Below are 19,007 nucleotides of genomic sequence, written 5' to 3' on the forward strand. Positions count from 1 at the left end.
TATTTTCTCTTCATGATCATCCTTTATGAGTAAGTCCCTGAGATTCTATTTAAGAGTCAATGGGGCATAAGGTATTGTATCACATACCTACACCACTGTCAAATGCTCTCAGCCTCCCCTGGCTCTTGTTCCAACTGCTGCCATGGCAACCAGCTCGGACTACTTGCAGGTGCACCTGCCAGAGCCCAGCCTCACCTCCAGGCTACATACTCACAATCTCCCATTCTGGGCCTCCCTGTTCACACCAAGATGTGGGACACAAGAGATCTGGCTCCAGAGCCCAGAACTGCACAAGCTATAGCTGCAGAGGAATTAATATCTCATTGCTAAATGGAAGATAGAAACTGGTAGGTAAATTCATCCTCTCTCTCTCTTTTTTAAACTCCAGACCGACCGTCCTAAGATACAGCTTTTCAGAGGCTGGTTCTATAAGACAGAGCAACCAGGAGCACTTGGTGGCATCAGCTCAGTTATGTCTGCTCCAATTTCTCTCCCTCCTCTCCTGCTTCACATGCAAGACTCTTGTGCCCTTCTCTTCTGCTCCTTGGTATTACACTCCCTCACAAATCAGCAGCAACATATCATTGTCTGGCTCTGCTTTCTAAGAAATCCAGACTTATAAATTATAAATACTTATAAATAAAATCACACCAAATGGAAGGTGACCTAGTTACTTCCACCGACTTTAGTCAGTAATGTTTCTTGTAGTCCAATCAGAATACAATCGTGGAACAATTATTCCTAGCAGGACTTGAAGGGCCCACCCCATCATCTTTACAGCTGAGGATGTCAAGACCCAGAGAGGGAAGGGGTTTGCTCAAGATCACACAACCTGTTAATGGCCTGTGAAACCAGTATTTAGTGCCTGCTGTGTTAATTTTTACTGTCCCCATCATACACATAAGAAACAGAGGGTCAGAAAAAAGTCAAGTGAAATGTTCAAGGTCACAATGTTAGCAAATGGAAGAGTCAGGTTTACATTAGGCCTCCAAATTCCACACGTCTAGTTCTTTCCCGAGCTGCTTCCCAGTGGTCAGGGACATGGGCCCTGGCTGTCCTGGGAGCTGGGTGGAAAACCATGATGGACTTTGGAGGAAGACAGGTTTTTCGATTCAAGTCCTAGCTCCTCCACTTGATACCTTTGTGACCTTAAGTTCCTTCATTTTCTTGAGTCTCAATTTTTAATTCCAAAACTGGGGGTCATAACATCTACTCATGATGGCTGTGAAGAGGAACTGAAACAACAGAGGTAAATCCCCCACCATAGTATCTGTACAGAGGAAGTAATTAATCAATGTTAGTATTAGTTCCCTGGACTCAAAGATGCTTCCCAAACACATTATCAGCTTCTATTTTGTGGGTGTTTATTAAATGCCATGCATGGTGCTAAGCATTTCCTATAGAAGAAGGTATCACTTCTAAACATCCTACCCTCCCAGACGGTGGGTAGATGAAGAGCCGTGCCAACTATCTCTTCTTGATCTCTTGTTGCCTCTAACAACAGTTCATAAACTTTGAGTCACTCATGTGTTCTCCCTTACTGAACTTTTCCATATCTGTGGAGCAGTTTTCAAATAAATTTATAGTTTAGTTTTATCCTAAACAAGAATACTGTGAGGTATTAGGTTTGATGTGTTAGCTATATTTTTTTCTTATATACGGTAAAGCAAACATACTCTTCATTAAAATTAAAAGGCATTATTATGAATTCTTGTCATGGTGCAGTGGAAACGAATCCAACTAGGAAATATGAGGTTGCAGGTTCAATCCCTGGCCTCATTCAGTGGGTTAAGGATCTGGCATTGCTGCGAGCTGTGATGCAGGTAGCAGATGCAGCTTGGATCCTGCATTGCTGTGGCTCTGGCATAGGCTGGCAGCTGTAGCTTCAATTAGATCCTCCCACTCATGCCTACAACCAGGTGAGCCCTACCCACTCTTGGCAGATACTCTCTCTGGGATATTCTGGGATCAGAATCAGAGACCAAATTAGCTATCTCAATTAAAGGGTGAATATACTATAAGTCTAAATCTATCCAGTAGGATAGAAAGACCTTGGCAGGATCCCTTTTTGTGTATATAATTAGTTACCCTAAAAGACAGTCACAGTATGCTGCTTTATTATGCAAAGCAATTAGTATTATGCAAAATACTGTTTCAACTTATGATTTTTTTTCCTTTGCTAAGGAATATGGACTAAATTTCTATTAAACATTCATATACCTTTTGAATCATCTTATGGATAATTCTTTTGAATATAGCAACAATGAAAGAGCTTATATGACTAACTTAGGGACTCAAAATAGCAGAAACAATTTTTTAAAAGTCTGAGAAATTAGAGCAGCAGTTCTACTCTGCTGTGATAAAAGATACAGAAATCAGGTTTCTACTCTGAAAATCTTTTTTTCTGGAAATAGCTTTCTCTCTTGCTTATAGAACAAGTCATCACATCATTTTTATGGATCTTTTTCAGAAATGAAGTGGCTCAAGAATGGTTAAAAATTGAAGCGGATGCAGGGCGGGTGACTCAGCAGCTTCCAATCAACAGTGGTGCCATCCAATGCACAGGCTGATACAATGAAGCCAGTGCATTTGGACCATCTGAGACAAAGCTGAGGATCTGTTTCATGGCTCATAGTGTAAACTAAACCTAAAGTATTTTTCCAAGGAAGTGATCAGTAGGTAATTGTCAGTTTAAAAATTCTACATGGAAGTAAAGTGCAAGGAGACCATAAACAAATGAAAAGATCTCAATCTTATCCCATGCTCTTGGATTGAAAGAATCAATATTGTTAAAATGGCCACACTACCCAAAGTAATCTACAGAGTTAATGCAATCCCACAGGTAAATGCAAAATTACCCATGATAATTTGCACAGAACTAGAACAAAGAATCCAAAAATTTATATGGAATGACAAAAGACCCAGAATTGCCAAAGCTATCCTAAGGAAAAAGAATGAAGCTGGAGGCATAACCCTCCTAGACTTCAGACAACCCCACATAGCTACACTAATCAAAACAGCATGGAATTGGCACACACACACACACACACACACAAAAGACATATAGACCAGTGCAAAAGAATAGACAGTCCAGAAATAAACCCACACACCTATAGTCAGTTAATTTTCCACAAAGGAGACAAGAACATACAATGGAGAAAAGAGAGTCTCTTCAACAAGTGGTGTTTGGAAAGTTGGACAGCTGCATGTAAATCAATGAAGTTAGAACATTCCTTCACACCATATACAAAAATAAACTTTAAATGGCTTAAAGACTTAAACATAAGACATGACACCATAACACTCTTAGAAGAGAATGTAGGCAAAAACATTCTCTGCCATAAATTACAGCAATGTTTTCATGGATCAGTCTCCCAAGGCAAAACAAATAAAAGCAAAAGTAAACAAATGGGACCTAATTAAACTTATAAGCTTTTGCACAGCAAAGGAAACCATAAACAAAACAAAAATACAACATAAAGAATAGGAGAAAATATTTGCAGACAATGTTACTGATAAGAGATTAATTTTCAAAACATACAAACAGCTCATATAGCTCAATAACAACAACAATAAAAAAAACCCCAATCCAATCAAAAAATGGGCAGAAGAACTAAATAGATATGTCTCCAAATAAGACATACAGAATGCTCAACAGGAACATTAAAATATGCTCAATATTAGTAATTGTTAGAGAAATGCAAATCAGAACTACAATCAGGTAGGTGTAACACTGTAAATCATCTATATTTATTTATTTTTTTTAATTTTAAAAAACTACAATGATGTATCATCTCAAACCAGTCAGAATGGCCATCATCAAAAAGTCTACAAATAATAAATGCTGGAAAGAGTGTGAAGAGAACCCTCCTAAACTATTGGTGGGAATGTAAACTGAGATGGCTGCTATGGAGAACACTATGAAGATTCCTTAAAATTTTTAAAATAGGGAGTTCCCATTGTGGTGCAGCAGAAATGAATCTGACTAGCATCTATGAGGATACAAGTTCAATCCCGGGCCTCACTCAGTGGGTCAGGGATCTGGCACTGCCACGAGCTGTGCTGTAGGTCATAGATGTGGCTTGGATCCCGCATTGCTGTGGCAGTGGCATAGGCCAGAAGCTGTAACTCTGATTCAACACCTAGCCTGGGAACTTCCATATGCTGTGGGTGCAGCCCTAAAAAAAGCAAACAAAAAATTTTTTTTAAATAGAGTTATTATATGATCCAGCAACCCCACTCCTGGGCATATATCTAGAAAAGACAAAAACTCTAATTTGAAAAGATACATGCACCTCTTTGTTCACAGTAGCACTATCTACAATAGCCAAGAGACATGGAAGCAACATAAATGTCCATCGACAGATGAATGGATAAAGAATATTAGACACACACACAAAAAAATGGTTTATTACTCAGCCATAAAAAAGAATGAAATAATTCCATTTGCAGTGACATGGATGGACCTAAATAACGTTACACTAAGTAATGTCAGAGAAAGACTTTGGTTTCTCTGGTAACCATAACAAACTATGGTTACCAAAGGGGAAAGAGTGGGGAGGGAATAAATTAGGAGTATGGGATTAACACATACATACTACTATATATAAAATAGATAATCAACAAGGACCTACTACTGTAGTGGTACAGGGAACAGTATTCAATATCTTATAATAACATATAGTGGGGGGAAAAAGATGCTCAATATCAATTATATTGAAAAAATTAAACTACTACTTTCTCACCTCTTTATTTATTGAAACAGTCTTCTAACGGCTCTCCTTGCTTCCATTCTTGCAGACAGAGCCATCATCTAAAAACAAAATAAAGCCATATTCATCCACTGCTTGAAACCCAGATTCTCAGTTCACATAACCAATATTACATATGTGTAAATGTAAACTATATCATACTTTAACCTTAATTATATCACGCAGCAACCTTTTGCATTTACACTGTCTTAGAAATCTTTTCATGCTAGCCATAGAGATCTGTCCTTTTAGTTTCTACATAATATCTCTAAGGTTCACTTAGCTATTCTCTCATTAATGAACAGTTAGATTAATAATGTTTTGCTCTTATAAATAAGGCTGAAATGAACATCCTATACGTGACTTCTTGTCATGTGAGAGTGTTTGTCTAAGGAAAATATTGAGAAGTTATTTTAAAAAAAATAAGGAGTTCCCACTGTGACTCAGTGGTTAACGAACCCGACCAGTATCCATGAGGACTTGGGTTTGATCTCCGGCCTTGCTCAGTAGGTTAAGGATCCGGCATTGCCATGAGCTATGGCGTAGGTCGCAGACACCGCTCGGATCTGCATTGCTGTGGCTGTGGCATAGCTGGCAGCTGTGGCTCTGATTTGACCCCGAGCCTGGGAACCTCTATATGCCTTGGGTGCAGCCCTAAAAAGACAAAAGACATAAAATAATAATAATAATAATAGTGAAACCGAGCAGGGCCCTGTAGGGCTCCTGGGCACAAAAGCCTTTGTGTGTCCATTTCTTGCTTTGAGGAAATGGGCATCATTCAACCTCCATGACCTTCCCTGAGTTCCTACCTACAGGAACTAGGTTCAAACAGTGGCTCATCAGGGAAGGAAGGGGATGCAAAGATAAGGGAGGAACAGTCATGAAACAATACTACAGTCTTCACAGGATCCTGGTTCCTTCTCAAGGGATACACATAACAACACAGGCATCTTATGCACCTAAGAGAAAAGTTATATTCCCTAAGCTTCTTTTAGAAATGAATACTTTAAAACTAAACAGCTCAGAGTTCTTCCTTGTCCTCCTCCCTGGCTTAATCGTACCCTAAATACAATCACCTGTAAGCTAAAGCCAGGCACCCTGAGCACAACGATGTTTTTCAGAAAATTTCCTAGTTTGTTCTAATCTCTGATCAATATGCCCTTTCCCAAGTATTGTTATTCTAGGAAATAACCCAGAAGACCATCATCATGATGTGGAGATCTCCTGACTCCAGCTTTGATGACTAAGATTCCCCCAAAGAAAGAAGAATGCATGTTTGTCCCAATCCTGATTCCTATCTGAAAATCTGTCTTTCTCCTTTTAACTATAAAATTTCTCGAAATTCTTTCCAATGGAGGGCACAGTATTTAAGGCTTTAGCCTAACCCCCCTTGCCTGGCAAAGCAACAAAAGCTACCTGTTTCTCTTTTACCCCAAACTCTGTTTCTGCGTTTCAATTCAGCACAGGTAGAAAGAGGCCAAATTTTGGCAACAACAACCACTGCCAAGTTGACTTCCAAACTAGGGGCCACCCCACCAGCAGATTGTGAGAGACCTTACTTACACTTTTGCCAGTATTTGCTTCTAGGTGTTCTAGACAGTTCCACGTTGATTCCTGGGACTGGTATCACTCTTTAACACTGGAAAACGTTTCTCTGAATATTGCATTCCTACATTCTCTTTTTCCTCCTGTGATGGTGTAACTTGTAAATCTACACCTTATTTCTTAAGTTCCCCGTCACACTTACCATCTCTTCCACCCTTTATACCGCATATTCCTTGGCTCATTATTTCAGCTCACTCGTGTGCGCCTCCACAGCGTCCATCCTTTTCTTCCCTCGTTGCGCCCCCTTGGCGCGTGCTCCCTGTGCGCACCAAGAGCAAGAGCGCAAGCGCAGAGGGGGGGGCCAACCGAGCCCACCGGACCCGCAGCCTTTGCCCGGCTAAGCAGTCAGGGCGGCGTCAGGGCTGCCGGCGTGAGGGCTCCTGCGCTCTGTGATCTTAGGCGCCCCTGGTTCAGGCAAGTGCACCCTGGCATTGCGCATCATCAAAAACTTCCAGCTGAAGAAGTCTCCAGCAGGGAACTGCTCGGAGACAACATGCTGAGGGATACAGAAATTGGTGTGCTGACCAATGTTTTCATGGACCAGGGGAAGATCATCCCCGCTGACCTCATAATTCAGTTGCTCCTCCAAGAGCTGAAAATTTTCACCTAGTATAGCTGGCTGTTGTGTGGTTTCCCCAGGACGCTTCCACAGGCTGAAGCTCTGGATAGCGTTTATCAGATACACCTGGTGATGAACCCGAACGTGCCCTCTGAGGTCTTCCAGCAATGCCTCACTGCTCGCTGGATTCATCAAGCCAGTGGCCGCTTCTACAACCTGGAATTTAACCCTCCCAAAACGACTGGTGTGAGCAATGTGACAGGATGATAAACCAGAGACACTTATCAAAAGATTGAAGGCCTACGAAGACCAAACAAAACCGGTCCTGGATTATTACCAGAAAAAGGGAGCATTAGAAACATTTTCTGGGACAGACACCAACAAGATCTGGCTCTATATATGTGCTCTCCTGGAAACAAAATTCCCACAGATACACCACAAAAGTCAAGCACACCATTAGGAAAAATGCGTGTGATGAGCAAGATGAGCAAAACTCTTCCTTCGTTCATTTAGGAAGTCCTTGTTCTAAGAATCCACCATGTATCATCAATTTTTTGAAAATTATATTAGTTGCATTTTTATGGATTTTATTCTGGACATTAAGGATGTCTGATACTAAGAATTCTCTTTTGAAATTGTCTAGTGTGTTTTCTCTAGCTGTCTTCTATGGGTGTACAATTCAAAAACATCAGAGATGTCTAAACTTTAAAAAATTCTTTGAGACCAAAAGTAAAAAGAGCAATTAGTAGTAATCTAACTTTTGTTCAGTAAGAATAAGTGACTGCTAAGGTTTCGCAGTTTTCTGGAAAAGTAAAAAATTACATTATAACAATTTGGAGAAAGTATCACATCAGAAACTTCTGCATAACCCAATGACAAAAAAGACATTTTTAACACAGGGGACATGGTTGTGTGAGATGCTATCTATCTGTATAAAATTCCAGAAAAAAATAACTGGATTTACAGATCCACTGAAGAATGCAAATGTACCTCTGCCTTTAAATGAAGAAACCAGTCAGGCTATGTTAATTTTGTTGTTAAACATAACTTCAGTTTACTCAAAATTTTCCATTCACTATAAAAAAATGTATCAACGTTTAGGAAAATATTACTTTCATAGGACGTATTTTCTTCTGAAAAGACATGTTCACAAGAGTTATGATTTGTTAGAAATCACATTGGAATATAAATTCTTGTATAAGCACCAAACCTGAATGCATTTTCTTTCATGGAAAACATAGTTGATGTCTTATGTTTGCAGATATTATTCAGGTTAAGAAATGTATGCTTTAGGATCTACCTACCAGTTCTCTTGTTGATCACTATGTTTTGATGAGTAACAAAGTATCACAATAAGAAGAATAAGTAAAACAGAAAACTTATGACACTACATAAAATACATATTCTTTGCCATTAGGATTTAGAAATAGATCAGTCAGGCCTAGTGGGAAATCTCCTTGACAAAAATAGCAGTCATAATTAGTAAATGGATGTAGCAATAAACCTGTATAACAGGTTAGCAAGGACCAGGAAATTGAGTTTGCTAAAGATGATGTTCTTTATTCCTGATCAAAGAAGCTCCTACCTATCGGCGATCATCCACATTCTAGCTTAAGGGGAAAAAAATCTTGCCAGTGTGAATAATGCGAGCAGCCATTTTTAAATAATCATTTTAGATTCCTTAGGTAGGATTAGGAAGATGTGTGCTTACATGCTGTAGGAGTGGGGCAATATGAGAGGCTGGTAGAAACCAGACTAAATCTTATTACTCTAATTTGAGATGGTGCTAAATTAAATAAAGCAAGTCCTTATACAAACTATTACTGGCTGCCTTTAAACAATTCGGCCCATTTTGCTCCAGATACTTAAAATACAAATAGCGGCAAGTGTTTCTTATGTATTCAGGGGTAAAAACATTTTTCTTTCTTTCAATTTTGCTTTCCATTATCAACTTTTCAAAATAGACCAAGCCTTTTGAAAAGGATTATAGAAAACTTTTCATTCTTCAAAATACTTTCTATAATGTCTTATGTGAATATTGTTATGTGCTTTCCAAAAAAAGTGAACTACTAAACTTATGAACAATCACTAGTCCCTAGGTTATAAGGCATACATTAGTCTTTTTACAGTAAAATTAAATTTCAGAAAAAAATCTGTTTCATCTGCTTATTCAGTTTTTTATTACAAGGACCAAGTTTAAATCTCCATGACGTCTAGTTGGTTGGTTTGTGACTGTTCTATCCCCACCCATCTATTGGAAAAATCTACTTATGCATATTCTTAATTCCTGCTTTGCTTGCTCTATTTATCTTGCTTGGGTGATAGTTCATCCACTTGATTGAGTTTGCTATCTTTTGGAGTGTTGGTCTTCCTCATCTGTGTACTAATCTTGACTCTGGAATCTTCTATAGGGTTGACATTCTCCATTAGATTGTAGTCTCTGTCAATGAGTGTCATCTTCAGGGGGAGATTGCTGGTCTTCATTTTCCTCTGATCTATTCTCAGGGAGAGTGAAGAAGGAAAAGCCACTAGGGGAGATTTCTCTGGGGTGTTCATGTCTAGCACCTGTTCCCCTCCTCATGACATACCTGTCTAACTTGGGCTCTCTGGCCTTGATTCCTATGTGGAGGCTGACACTGTGTTACTGCTGTTTGGCTCAAGCACAGATGGAAGGGCATCAGTGCAGGATGAATCACTGTTGCCTCCTACAGCAGCGGGGCCCCAAGGACTGACAGGTGGATGGTCCTTGATAGCTTCCTGCTTCTGGGGTCTGCCATCTTTGGAGACAGAGCAGTCTGTCTGGTGCTCCTCTGTCTCTTTAGCACAAGTCATCTGTGCAATTTTAGGCTGGGCTTTCTGTTTTTGTATCAATCCGGTCTACAACCCAGACTTGAGGATTTATCCCGGTTTCTGGTTCACTGCAAGTTTCACTTCTTATTTAGGATCATCAGTGAAGGCCCTTGCTCCAGGCATGAAGAAGCTAGAGGATATATTTAAGCCGCCACCCCAAAATGGAACCTGATTTCCTTGTCCACTCTTAAAAAACATAAGTCATCAAGTCTAGAGCTACGGCTTTCAACTCTGGCCACATGTTAGAATCAGCTGGAAGCTTGAGGAGAGAACCCTGACCCCCCTGGGTATTTTGTTTTAGTTATCACAGGTGGGGGCCATGGTCACTGCTATATCTGTTGTATTTTAAAACCTCCTTGCTTTTGTAAACCACTACCTTAAAGCAGCAGAGCTGACTTCCTTCCTCTGAGAGGGCCAGCTTTGCAAACAGTTTTCATCAGAGTCTCAGAACCCCCTGGCAGACTTATAAGCCAGAACGTTCATCACGAAAGGTTCTGCCCTTGGAGTCATACTATTTTCTCCCACACATAGAGATATTTAAGCAATGGATAATTTATCATTATTTTATCATTAGTCATTGCTATGGATAATTAACACTTTTCATTTTATGTGTGTTGCTTATCGAATGTCACATCAACTGTTACCCTAGTTACTGATTTTTGAAAGCTTGCTTAAATAAATACCTTTTCCTGTGTGGCCAGTTGGTCAAGCTCTCTGTTGTCGCTATTGTATTTAAATTCAGCTAACGATGCACATTTTCAAGTATGCAGGTTGTAAAATGAACTTGCAAAGAAACCATGATATATTTGTTTGATGTTTTCCAGTCCACAATAGCTTTAGTTCTAACTAAAAATCTGGGGGGAGTGGGGAGCCAAATAAATGGATTCTGAAGATAAAGTAACCCAAAACACAATGCATTTCTCCAGAAAAGCAGCTGAATTTTCTATTAGTCACTGACATAAACTTATACAAACTGAAATGGGAACATGTCTGCATGCAATTGTGGGATATCCTTATTCTCCAATTAGGCACGTGATAATGGTTTTGCGAGGTCCTTACAGACTTTTGGTGGGTGACCATCACGACAGCTTTACCATGGTGCCTTCTCCAGCAAGGGGTAGGAAAACACCAAGTCTGTGGAAAGAAAATGAGTTTGAAGAGACTGTAGGTGGGGATGATACCAGAAAGATGATGCCAGAATCCAGGTTCTTGTTCACAGCAGTCAAAGAATGAACTCCGTGAACACACAGGCAGCAAGCAAGCAAAGTCTTTATTAAAGGAAAGCAGATAGCTCCCAGGGCTGCTGGGAGAGGGGAGAAGAGCCCCCTTCTTTATTGTCCTATAGGGATTTTTTTTATCCCTTAAAGGTGGGGAGGGTACCAGTGTGGGGTCCAGAAAGATGTGGTTTTCTCCCATTGGCCTTGCTCAATTACCTTTATCAGTCCTTGTCCAATAGGGGTTTTATGGTTTCTTTGCCCTTTTTTTTTTCCTTAGATTAAGTTACCACTCCTCACATTCCTTTTCTATCAGTTGAGGAGTGGGCTAGAGATTTGCATTTCCTATAGCAAACAAAGTCTGTGGGGAATGAGCATTTCCTATAATAAAAGAAGGCCTGTGAAGGTGCTACTCCCTGGAGCCCTTAAGCCACAATTGTTAATCAATATCCATACCAAAAGAATGTGTAAGGAGCCCATGTTCCTACACTGACCACCTGAGTTAATATTCTGTCTCAGGGAGGAGGTGTTGGGAAGAAGGAAAAAAGATTGGGGATGCGTGTAAGAGAGCTTTGAATATCATGACACAGGAGCACTACTCTCAGGAAGCTGAGAAATTTTGCATAATGTCAGGAGATTGGAAGAAATACTCAAAACTGGTGGACGGTGGAGGAGGACTCCAAAGTGATAGGATTATTTCTAGGGAGTCAGAATGTGTGTTTAGTGAAGTGGAGGTCCAGCCACATCCATACGGAATTTGGCTACAGTCAAACCGCAAGTCTCTGGGAAATTATCAGATAGCCCACTGATTCACTGTTGCATGGATGGTCATCACCCACTCAGTTATGATTATGGGTAAAGGAAGAAGTCATGAGACTAAAGAAACGAGGAGGAAGTAAGGGTTAGATGCTGACTGGAAAGATTGTGGGAGGAGAACGGGGAATTGGCTACTTGGCAGGACATTGGATTTGGGGTGGAATACATTAGAAGAAAATCTTTAGAACTAAGCAAGAAATTAGAAAATATTGGCAAGAGATTGATAGAACTGTGATAAGACAGAAAGGAACAGACCCACACTCACAGGAAATGAGCTCTAATTCTGCCTTTTCAATATTTTTATTTCTCCATATTAAAAAAAGAAAAAAGAATGCCTACTATAGACCCTGAGCACTGGACATTGATGCAAATGATTAATTCAAGTAAGTCAAAAGGTACAGGCAAGGTCTAGATAATTAACTTTGAAGCAAATGAAGTCTTAATGGGATTTTCATCTAGGAAGAATATGCCTCACTTCCTGGGGTCATCATCATGGAGAATGACCATTTCAAGGGGCTCTAAGAGGTAGAAACAGTGTGAATGTGATCTTTAGCAAGTTTAACAATCATAGAATCTTCCTTTTCTTGGTTCCCGCATTGCTCTCAAAAGTTAATAAATTGAAGCAATAAGGCAACCAGATGACATTTCTCTATGTATTTGGAGCTTGGGCTCTACAAGTGATGACAAGGTAGGATTCAGGCTATAACAACTACAGTCTGACAGCGAAGTTTTCAACTAAATTGTAGTTTCTTAGTAACTCTCTTGTCACTTAAAATCTCTTCCCAAAATGCAGTAGGCAGGGACTGTCAGGGGCTGAAATCTTACCTGGGAGCCAAAGTGACTCCTGAGTCTCAAAGAGATCCCATGTGCCACCCAATGCTGCTTCTGTTGTAGACACCGGAAGAGGGGAGATGTCAAGTTCTTAAAAATAATGATAATAAAAATAAAACAACCACCAAAACAAAACAAACCCCAAACTAACAACCAAAATAGGAGCAACACAAAAGAACAATTTGAGTCTCCTTTAGAGACACTGTCCTTCCCTCCGGATGACTTTAGGCTTCATGGTCTGCTGTTGGATACGCTATTTCCTTTGCCTTAAGCAGAGCTTGCTTTACACCATGAGTTGTGGTTTTAAGAAAGTCCAAAAACTCTCCCTTTTCCCACAGGCCCTTCCTCTTCTGATGATGGTCACTAAAAAAGGGGACACATTTTTATATTTCACAGTTAACAGTAATGCTTAGAATGGCTTCAGCAGACAACACAGCAACCAACACTCCTAGAATAAAAGTCAGGGATATGAGAGGCCAGAGAGAGTGATGGTTACCTGTAGCATGGATGGTGGTAAGGTGGGATATGAAAGCCAGAAAGGAAGTCAAGAAAATGGTCAGGAAGGGAAGGTACAGAGGGATAACCTGCTGCATATCTGCCTAAGGCAAGGCTGGGTGTTAAGTATTTGTTAGTCAGCAAACCTTCCTCCCTGCCCCCTACAGAGATCTCTAAAAGTTTTCTCTGATACAGCAGGCACTTCCCCTAGGTAATCCCTGGAAAAGGCCTAGCTTTTCTTGTACCAGTATGTTGCAACTTTTCTAAATAACTACTTTGCCTCCTTGTGCTGCAGTAAAGCGGTCCATTCTGTGCTCTGATGCATTATACCTGCTGATTGCCTGCAGTCTGCTCATCACCACAGGACATTTTCAAGTCAGAAGGAGCCCTCCCTCAGGTTTCAAAGGCTGATTGTCACATGCTGATCATTCCAATGACCTAAAACTGAACAACCAGCGGAGCATCAAGGGTAGAGTCAGTACTTAGCCATTTGTCCTAGATCAGCATGAGCTGCTAGGTAAACGTCCATGTGACCATCACAAGAACAGGTTCATACAAGTGTGGGGGGGCAGCAGGAGGTCACTCACCTCCAAACACATTTTCTAGAAGGGTGAAAATCCCTCAAGTGCCTCAGCCTTGAGCTACCTCAGTGAGCTCGTGCCTTCTCAGAGAAGCACATGCTCGGTACAGTTCACGAGAAAAGACCAGCCAGGGAGTTCCCATTGTGGCTCAGCGGCAACAAATCCCCTAGTATCCATGAGGATGCAGGTTCGATCCCTGGTCTTGCTCATTGGGTTAAAGGATCTGGCGTTGCCATGAGCTGTGGTGTAGGTCACAGACACGGCTTCGATCTTGTATTGCTGTGGCTGTGGCATAGGCTGGCAGCTGCAGCTCTGATTCGACGCCTAGCCTGGGAATTTCCATATGCCTCGGTTGCAGCCCTAAAAACAAACAAAAAACACAAAGGAAGGAAGGAAGGGAGGGAGGGAGGAAGGGAGGGAAGAAGGGAGGAAGGGAGGAAGGAAGGTAAGGAAGGCAAGGCAAGGCAAGGCAAGGCAAGGCAAGGCAAGGCAAGGCAAGGCAAGGCAAGGCAAGGCAGAAAGAAAGAAAGAAAGAAAGAAAGAAAGAAAGAAAGAAAGAAAGAAAGAAAGAAAGAAAGAAAGAAAGAAAGAAAGAAAGAAAGAAAGAAAAAAGGAAGAAGAAAAGCCCAGCCACCTGTATGTGTCTGCCTCATGGCCAGGCATCTAGTAATACCCACTTGTACCCACCTCCCTAAAGATAGAGCACGCAGCCGTATGTACGGATCACCAGGGCCAACCCAAACCAGTCAACTCAGCAGGTTTGCATGCTCAATCTGACCCTTATAACAGGCAAAAGGAGCCTCACTGAGGCTTTGCATGAGGGGTCACATGCTCCCTGGGGATAAACTCAGTGAGTTGTGTTTGGACTGCCCTGCCCACACTCGCCACCTATTTTAGATAGCACATGACTCTGACTCATGGGAAAAGAGCAAAGCACTGCATGAAGGCTCTCAAACTTGTTACACACCCACTCCCTTGGACAAGGGCCCGAAAACACCCAGGTCTCTGGGTGCCAAAAGTGAGGACCCTCTCCTCTCCTGGCATCTGTGAACAGACCCAATGAGTGAGGTCACCAAAATTCAGCAAAATGCAAGCAAACATTTAAAACTACCTCCCAAACATGCATGTTGACAACTGGAGCAAGAATGTGGGGGCAAAAAAAAAAAAAAAAAGTCGTCTACAGCTTGACGTCTTCTATGATATAGTTAGTTATGCCCAGATGCTGTGGGTGGGATGAAGCTTGAAAGAATCCAAGTTAACGGGGTTCTGAGGCTTCCAAGGAGGTGCATGGAAGTCCTTTGTAGAGGAGCCAATGGCTCCAGGTAATGGCATGGGAATGAAATAGTATGCAGTCAAGTTCTCTTTTCTGTGGCATTGTTCCTTTGCTAGGTTAACCCTCAGAAGTTGTTTTACTGAAAGCTTGTTTTGGCATCCAGGTCTTAAACCACTCAGATGTGCTCAAGAGTTGTGTGTTGTGGTGGCGGGGGAGAGGGGAAGGGAGGCAGAAGGTGGCACAGAGAAGGAAGAGCATTGATTCTAGGTATGAAAAGATCTTGGTGGGGTACCCATTGTGGCTAAGCGGGTTAAGAACTCACAATGTCTAAAGTGGCCTCTCTCAGTGAGTTAAGGATCCAGCGCTGCTGTGAGCTGTGGCATAGGTTGTAAGCGAGGCTCAGATCCCAAGTTGCTGCGGCTGTGGTGTAGGCTTGCGGCTGCAGCTCTGATTCAACCACTAGCCTGGGAACCTCCATGTGCTGTAGGGGCAGCCCTAGAAAGAAAAAGAAAAGAAAAGAAAAAGTCTTGGGAATTCAGAATGACTAGCAAATTAGACTTCAGTAGGGGCAAGAACTGGGATCCCTCAGAAGCCCTTCAGAGCTGAGCTCCATCAGTGCAGAGGTCACAGACTTCAAGGCCTATGGGGGTTTACAAACCTGAAACAGTGGGTCAAAAACAAAAAGGTGGTTGTCACTCAGGCTCAGGGTCCAGAGTGTAGCAGATGGTTGTCCTGGCACCTGAGCTTACTTTCCACATATCTATTTCCTCCTGCCCTCAATCATGTTGGCAAGTCTATGTCTTCAAGTTCAGAAAGAGTAATTTAGTTGGTTCCCGGCTTGGTAAGGGGCCATTCCTGATCTAGTCACATGGTAGGTAGGATGGCCCTTTCCAGAAGTTGTAGGTAAGGAAGTAGGTAAACTGAGTAACCTTTGTTGACACTTCCAGATTTTGTTTCCTCTTTGGATGATGCTATTGAACTGAGAGGGAAGCAGAGGATTCGTCTAAACTGAACTTTCTGAATTTTCCTCAGTAAAAGGAATGAGTGGTGAAGAGTGAAAACCTTCAGCACACTTAGGGGTGGATTCTAACTCTGACAGGACAGCGGCTGGTGCTTCTCCAGAGGTTAATTTTCAGTCCATTTTTGAGAAGAGAGATGAATATGAGCCATCACCTGAGCTTTTTCTGTGGCCAAGATTGACTTTTTTTTTTTTTTTACTTCACCAAATTATACCACTTCTCTTTACTAATGATGTTTGTTTGGAAATAGGTCTATGCTTGACGGCCCGCCTGTAGGAAGAATTCCAGAATATTCTCTTCTCAGTAAGAAAAAAAATTAGAAGTTGTCGGTTTCAGAGATGAGTTTATGGTCTTCACGGAGTTTTCATGTTTGGAAATGGTGTTAAGGGCTGGCAGTGCTGATTTTCCTCTGCTTCTTTTGTCTGACCACATCATTTGCATTCTGATCCAGCGTCTTCCAACTTTCCACAGAATCCATTCAATCTATGTATTATGAAGTATTATCTATGTATTTCTCAGTCTTAACAAAGATTTATTTTCATCTCCAATAATCTACATGGGAAAAAAATCTAAATGAGAATGGACGTGTATACATGTATAACTAAATCACTTTGAATTTGTCACAACTTTGTAAATCAACTATACGTCAATAAAACTTCAAAAACTTAAAAATTAAAATTAAAAAAATTATTTTCAAACATCCCATTTCTGGAAGGTGGCCCCATTGGTCTTTACTGCTATTTCTATGCACCCACAGCAGAGTGCAGAAGGGCCCCCTGATTTGGGGGCAAAACTCCCAAGTGTTTTGAGTCTAGCCCTCCATGTACTCATTGCTCTGAAAATAAAGGTAATAATGAACAAAAAAATAAAATAAGCTGGGTCCTTAGGTTTGGAGGAGGAATTATAAAACCCCTAGGAAAAGTCATGAATTATTTTACCTGTCTGAGGGAAATCCTAAACCAGGAATCCATCTAGGCCTGGAGAATACTTCTAAGAGCATGTATATATTTTCTAGTCCCAATCTGTTTTCAACCCCAATACTTGGGATAACCACAAGAAACCCAAAAACTTTAGAGTAAGTCTCAAGTCCAGAGCTGTAGTTTGGAGCCTCTAGTGGCTAATATTTCAAAGAAGGATCATACATTGGGGTATATTGGTAGTCCCCCTTCCCCCTTTCATTTACCACTAAAAACAGTTCAGACAGACACTGCTTAGTCCAAGGCCTTGTACATTAATCTTCTTTTCAGTCTGAGCTCAAGGCCTCTGTTGCTACCATACTCCACCAGATCATCAGTCAGGCTAAGAAGCATCCTAGCTTGATCCCCCTCTTCATATTTATTGGTGCAGGAGGTACTGCAGCAGCACTGTATGTCATGGGCCTAGCACTGTTCAATCCAGATATCAGTTGGGACAGGAAGAATAACCCAGAACCCTAGAATAAACTGGCTCCCAGTGATCAATACAAGTTCTTAGCAGTGCATGGAGATTACAGCAAACTGAAGAAAGAAGATCTGGACTTCTAAATGAAATGTTTCCCTATAGAGCTGCTTGGAATGAAGGTCTTCCAGAAGCCATCTGCACAATTTTCCACTTAACCAGGAAATATTTCCCCTCTAAATGCACAAAATCATGTTGGTATATTGTGTTGGGGGTTACACTGATTAATAAATAATCTAAAATTCGAAAAATAAACAAAAAAACTTCAAGCACGGAAGGCTACAAAGGCGTAGCAGATATTTCATTGTCCTCTGACTGTGTCTCCCTGCCTGTGATATCAACACACTAATTTTCCTTTGAAATTCCCCTTGTACCTCACCCCTTCCACTCCCCAGTCGGATGTGACTCTGGCTCCAGGCCTGGGTACCAGGTCTGGGTCTGGAAGATCACAAGGGACGACACTGGTTCAAAGATGGACATGTGCCCCACACTAGGCCAATGAAAATCAGCCCTGACATCATTGGAACTAGAGAGAAAAAAAGTGTCTAACGTGGGATTGCTAAATTTGTAGCTGGACCCCTTGGTCACCTTTTGTACCACCTTGTAGGGAATGCCTGACTATGAATGAAACTAACACAGAGGAATGCAGGGCTGAAAGGAGAGAGGCAGTGACAAGGTCCTTCATACACCGTCTAAAGCCCTGGGTCTGACTGTGCCTGAAATCACTCACCAAACTTTCCAGTTACATGGACCAGTGAACCTCGATTTTTCCTTAAGTCAGTTTAAGTTGGGCATATATTTCAAACCCAAAATTGTGGGGACCCACACATCAGTCCAGAGACAGATTCCTATATTCCTTATTTCCTACATGTTCCTCCCTTCGTCCCTCAGATTTTTATCAACTGGTATTAATCTATGTGAGAATCCATCCCGGAAGCAACGCTGCAACCTGCCAGTCATGAGTTTTCTAGATCATCCTACAGTAAGCCTTTCTGGTTCACAGGGTTGCCAAGGTTCAGATGTTATCACTAAAGGATATGGTCAGGAACTAAGGTTATTTCCCATATAAATAACTGTCCTAAAATTGAAACACCAATTGAGCTGCTCTTGTGGGCTTCACAGGGCCTTGAGATCCTCTGGAGACCAATGTCACCTCTCCTGCCATCTGCCTCATGGCCCACAGCTATCTGGCTGCTATCTGTCTTCCTGCTGTGTTTCCATCACGCTCTCATAAGTGGAGATCTAATGTGTGGGAAAGAGTCAAAATAAACCTTTGTGTTCATCTGAAGCCTAAGGAAATACACTCCTGGACATATGCCAACTCCTGTTGGTGTACATGTGTCCTCATTGACCTGCAAAAAAACAATCCGGTGAAAACCACCTGGAGGCCACTGAGTGCTCCCAGGACTCTGTGTTGGCACAGAGGATCAGTTTCTACCCCAGCACTGGGAGATCGCATCCCTAGTCAGCTGGTCCATTCCTGGGGAGATGCTTTCTTTTATGCTGGTCTCCCCTGACCCCCTACAGGGGCCCCGGGAAGACTAGGTCCTTAGAGAGTCAGTAACATTACGTATTT

The 19,007-nt window shown here is 41.5% G+C and overlaps 1 long non-coding RNA gene and 2 pseudogenes across 1 annotated transcript; 2 read left to right on the plus strand and 1 right to left on the minus strand.

Moving 5' to 3' along the window:
• LOC125124714 (GTP:AMP phosphotransferase AK3, mitochondrial-like) overlaps positions 1 to 7,375 on the plus strand; it is a 44,529-nt pseudogene extending 37,154 nt beyond the window's left edge.
• Positions 7,376 to 8,999: 1,624 nt separating this feature from the next.
• LOC125124351 (uncharacterized) lies at positions 9,000 to 16,531 on the minus strand. The gene is made up of 3 exons (XR_007134282.1): positions 15,634 to 16,531; positions 12,621 to 12,680; positions 9,000 to 10,899 (listed from the first exon to the last, which is right to left on the minus strand). It is a non-coding gene; the product is annotated as an uncharacterized LOC125124351 (long non-coding RNA).
• A 208-nt stretch (positions 16,532 to 16,739) lies between these two features.
• On the plus strand, positions 16,740 to 17,517 carry LOC125124715 (cytochrome c oxidase subunit NDUFA4-like; annotated as a pseudogene).
• Positions 17,518 to 19,007: the final 1,490 nt, after the last annotated feature.

The sequence above is a fragment of the Phacochoerus africanus genome, chromosome 4 (assembly GCF_016906955.1).
Source record: "Phacochoerus africanus isolate WHEZ1 chromosome 4, ROS_Pafr_v1, whole genome shotgun sequence".
Taxonomy (NCBI): Eukaryota; Metazoa; Chordata; class Mammalia; order Artiodactyla; family Suidae; genus Phacochoerus; species Phacochoerus africanus.